Raw genomic sequence first — 4,969 nt, 5'->3', positions numbered from 1 at the left:
GTGGATTGGAAAGCTTTACAGCATTAGGAAAAGGAAATAAAAAGTAAATCATGAGGATGTGATCTTAATTGTTTTTTGTCTCTGGAAGGAAGTCATTTATTGTACAGTGTTGCTAACGATGTTTATAAATAAATGATAACAATAACGACACTCAGTGAGTCACTTTCTGTGAGCGGCGCTGCGATGGCTGCACCCAGTTATATACTTGGCAAGCCTGGGAATATCTCGAGAAAAAAGAAAAAAAGTCACTTTCAGCCTTTTGGGTAAAAACACCTCCCACGCTCTCTCTCTCTTTAAATGCCTACGTGTTTTTTTTTTTTCACTAACACCGCATCTGACAGCGATTCACATGATGTTTCCCGCATCGCTTTCGCAGCACCAGCGATCCACCCATCTGAAGATGCTCTCGGGATGCTGTGAGCGTCACCGTTGCCCGGCAACGCTCCCTAACAACGCAGCCTAGCAACTGGGTACCCGCGGCTCCACCTTCAGGACCAATCGGCTGGCGGCGAGGAGGCAACGTGCAGCTGCTGTCAGGCTTGGGAGAAGCGGCTGTCAGGCTGACTCCGGAACCGGGGGACGACGCACGTTGTGAGCGCTGGCTGAGAAGAGCAATGAGAGGTCGGCTCCCTGAGGAGGTGACTGCAGGGTGACCATATTACAGGTATTGGGAGGGGGGTGACAACACCATTTTATTTCCGCTATCAGATCTGCTACTGTGTATAGGGCTCAAAGAGAAAACTTCAGCTGCTGTGCTGCTGCTTTAGGAAGTTTGGCATTGCACCTTGGTCGTGGAACAATGATTGGGCTACATTGCCAATGACATCTCATTGCAACTGAGAGATTTAACTACTTGTTGCCTAAAATCTGAGCAACATCACACTTAGTTCAATGTGCTATTGCCAGCAAGCACTGCCTGTGTAGCCTTGGCATGATACATCTACTGATAACCCTAGTGTGACAGCAGATTAAAACGTTTAACATAGAATAGTATATGATTGCTTGTAAATGGTCTGAACTGGGGAGGAGGGTGGGAGATTAGCAAAATGTAAGCTGATCATCATGCCAGGCTTTCTCCAACTTTTTGACATGGAGGAACTTCAGGAATAACTTTTTATTCTCAGAAAACCCCTGACAATGATTGATATATCTACAGATCATGGTAAGTTAGCATGGTGGTCATTGGGAAGAATGTTCCTTATGTTGGTGGTCATTGTGAAGAATGTTCCTTATGTTGGTGGTCATTGGGAAGAATGTCCCTTACGTTTGTGGTCATTGGGAAGAATGTCCCTTACATTGGTGGTCATTGCAAAGAATGTCCCTTACATTGGTGGGCACAGTGAAGAATATTCCTTACATTGCTGGTCATTGGAAAAAAAGTCCCTTATGTTGATGGTGATTGGGAAGAATGTCCCTTACGTTTGTGGTCATTGGGAAGAAAGTCTCTTATGTTTGTGGTCATTAGGAAGAATGTCCCTTAGGTTGGTGGTCATAGTGAAGAATGTCCTTTACGTTGGTTGTCATTGTAAAGAAATGTCCATTACGTTGGTGGTCATTGTGAAGAATGTCCCTTTGCTTGGAGGTCATTGGGAAAAATTTCCTTTACATTGGTGTTCATTGTAAAGAATGTCCTTTACTTTGGTGGTCATTGTGAGGAGTGTCCCTTACATTGACAGTCATGGTAAAGAATGTCCCTTATGTAATGGTCATTGTGAAGAATGTCCCATACATTGGTGTTCATTGGGAAGAATGTCCCTTACGTTGGTGGTCTTTAGTGGTCAATGGGAAGAATGTCCCTTGAGTTAATTGGTGATACTGAAGAATGTCTCTTAAATTGGTGGTCATTGTAAACAATTTATTTTACATTGGTGGTAACTGTGAAGCATGTCCCATACTTTGGTGGTCATGGTGAAGAATGTCCCTTACATTGGTAAAAATGGTTAAGAATGTTCCTTACATTGGTGGTCATGGTGAAGAATGGCCTTTACATTGGGGGTCATGGTGAAGAATGTTCCTTAGATTGGTGGTTATTGAGAAAAATGAACCTTATAGTAATTGTGAAGAATGTCCCTTACGTTGGTGGTCATTGGGAAGTGTGCCCCTTACATTGGTGTTTCCTTACAGATAGCTAAAAAGATAATTGATGTCAGTGGTGTCAGTGGTTACATATCTAAGATGCCAATATTGCTGAAGGAACCTCTGGCAACCTCTGGAGGAACCCTAGGGTGCCACGGAAATTCTTATTTAGCTACAGCAAACTGAACCGTGATTGATTGCTCCAACTTAGTGCATTCTGCACCTGGTCATTGCAATGTTGGCTCAGTTGAGGTACTAATGTGCTAAATCTTGCTCAGTAGGGCTGTACGGTCTTTGGAGGCACTTAAGATATGAGTTTAGTGGCTGCACTGTTCAGTGTGGCTGTAGTATTTGCTTAAATGTTTCTGGCTTTGGTGCTTATAAAAAAAAATCTGCTTTTCAATACAAGTAATAAAAAAAAGGTTCAGTGTAGGAGAATATTTCTGCCCACTTAGTAAAGTACAGCATAGTTAGTCACAATGTTTTGAAGGGATTGGCTCAGTGTTGAGCCCTGAACATCCTGCAGCATTCTCCAAAGTTGAGACCATTATGCCTGTCATAGAGAATGCAGTTCTTTTTAGTCCTATCACTTCCAGATCTGGATCATGTCTATGAAATTATATCAGCATCAAAAATCTCCATCCTCAATACCAACAAATTTGTTATCCAAATGATTTCTGTAATGAAAGATTTGTGCACAAACAAACGTCAGATGAATATGCATGCTTGCCCCTATGGAGAGGGGAGGAGAGAATGCTATAGAACTTCCTGGCACCAGCCATTTTTTGGGGAAAACAATATCTATTGGCCACAAAAAATGCAACTCTCTCTGAGAAGATTCGCTCAGATGTCGGCCTCAGTCGGGGAATGGCTGTGGACGTAAACAGATGGATCAGGCGGACGTTCACTGAATCTGTGGAAAACTTATAATGACACCTCATAGGCATTTACCCCTGAGGAACTAACAGTCCTAGCATGTCCTATATAGTAACGGTTAATAGGGCATGCTGAGACTTGTAGGCACTTGAATGCTGGATTGTCTTAAGTTTTGCAAATGAGAGCACACAGCATGTCACCCCTAAGGAACTAACAGTCCCAGCATATCCTTCTAATTAAAGGTTAGTGGACCATGCTGAGACTTTAAGCTCCTTAAATGATGAATTTCATTGGGTTAATGGGGCATGCTGAGACGTGTAGCTCCTTGAATGCTGGCTTGTCCTAGGTTTTCCAAATGAGAACACACAGCATTTCACCTCTGATGAACTAACAGTCCCAGCATGTCCTTCTAATTAAAGATCGAAGGATCGTGATGAAAGTTTTAGCTCCTTGAATACTGGATTGCCTTAGGTTTCCCAAATGACAGCTCACAGAATTCCACCTCTGATGAACTAACAGTCACAGCATGTCCTTCCAACCAAAGATTGATGCACCATGCTGAGACTTTTAGCTCCTTGAATGCTGAACGCTCCTTGAATGCTTGGGGTTCCCAAATGACAGATCACAACATTTCCCCTGTGATAAACTAACACTCCCAGCATGTCCTTTCAAGTAAAGGTTGATGAAGCATGCTGAGACTTGTAGCTCCTTGAATGTTGGCTTGCCTTAGGATTCTTGATGGGCAGTTTGTTTATATTGTGTGGGATGCAGTGATCCTTCCCACATTTTATAAGATAACTTACCATCATACAAACTGCATGATGAAATCATACATCGCTTACAGGTTTTTTTGCCTTCCTCTGGATCAACAGTGGGTAACTGTGGGCATAGAGGCTTTTCTTCTCTTTTTTCTCTCTCTCCGTATCTCTATAGGTTGAACTTGATGGACTTGTGTCTTTTTTCAACCTGACTAACTATGTAACTATGTAATCATACCTTTAATGTGTATATACTGTAATTATATTGTACATGCCACATTTTTAATCATAAACTTCCATGTGTCATGACACCTAATGGTATGTTCTACTGACAACTAAAAGTATGTTTTCCCTTTTTTATTAATTTATTCAGTTCAGATATAAACAGTACGTGTAAGACTGAATGTAAAGTATGAGCAGTGCAAATTACACACAGGCTTACTGACTAAATACTGAAGAGCCAGGTCACCCATAGCCAATATTTGAGCTTTTGGTGCATGCTGGTAGGCGGAATTTTCTACCAGCTGAAGTTGAACTTCGGGATAAAAAATATTTTCCAAATTCAAGAGTCGTATGTTTAATTGAATCTTGGTGAGCTTTGTGTATTTCTTCTAGATCTGTACAGTAATCCAGTGTGAAACTTGGAGCTTCCTGTAATAAAGACCACTCACTGCTGCTCTCTCTTCTTGTGCAGGGTGACTGTTCTTGTCTCCGCCCCCTCCTGTAATAAAGACCGCTCACTGCTGCTCTCTCTCCTTGTGCAGGGTGACTTGTTTCCGCCCCCTCCTGCAGTTTTCTGCAGGCAGCCTGTAGTGGGTGGGGTCTGTTGGGTTCCTCCTACAGCTTTACTTTCTGCACAGGCTATATACAGCACAGTGATGATGTCGCTGCAACTTTTACTGGGTTTGTTGACGACAAAGTGGATTGATATCCCTTGTGGTTATTAAGGAATATATGTAAATGAACGTTTGTGTGTCCGGAGTTCAGCTTTGACATCTTTCAGGAGCTCCAGCAATATAATCCACCTGTCTGTGATTCCAAACCTCTCTCTTCCTGCTGGACATAAGTGGGAGTCTCACTCCTCTTTTTATATTCTTTATGGTTTAAAATAAGGGAAACATCCAATAAGAGATGAAAGTCCAGTAGGTGACTCTACCTACTGACATTCAGCCACAACTGAAATACATGTCTTGGGGGTGGGTTAAACATTATGATATATTTAAAAGTGGAAAATCTATTTGATAGTATATATATATATA

The 4,969-nt window shown here is 42.0% G+C and overlaps 1 long non-coding RNA gene across 2 annotated transcripts in view; it reads left to right on the top strand.

Moving 5' to 3' along the window:
• The first annotated feature begins 602 nt into the window (after positions 1-602).
• LOC108791912 overlaps positions 603-4,969 on the top strand; it is a 10,388-nt gene continuing 6,021 nt past the window's right edge. The window contains exon 1 of one of the 2 annotated variants that reach the window (XR_001941528.1): positions 603-638. This is a non-coding gene — a long non-coding RNA (uncharacterized LOC108791912). Of the gene's footprint in view, positions 665-4,969 lie in introns of both variants that reach the window. The other variant, XR_001941529.1, reaches the window with a different exon arrangement.

This window comes from Nanorana parkeri, unplaced genomic scaffold, assembly GCF_000935625.1.
Source record: "Nanorana parkeri isolate BGI_ZX_2015 unplaced genomic scaffold, ASM93562v1 scaffold20, whole genome shotgun sequence".
NCBI classification, from domain to species: domain Eukaryota; kingdom Metazoa; phylum Chordata; class Amphibia; order Anura; family Dicroglossidae; genus Nanorana; species Nanorana parkeri.
Note: the sequence above shows the minus strand (reverse complement) of the source record. Positions and strands in the feature narration are given on the sequence as shown.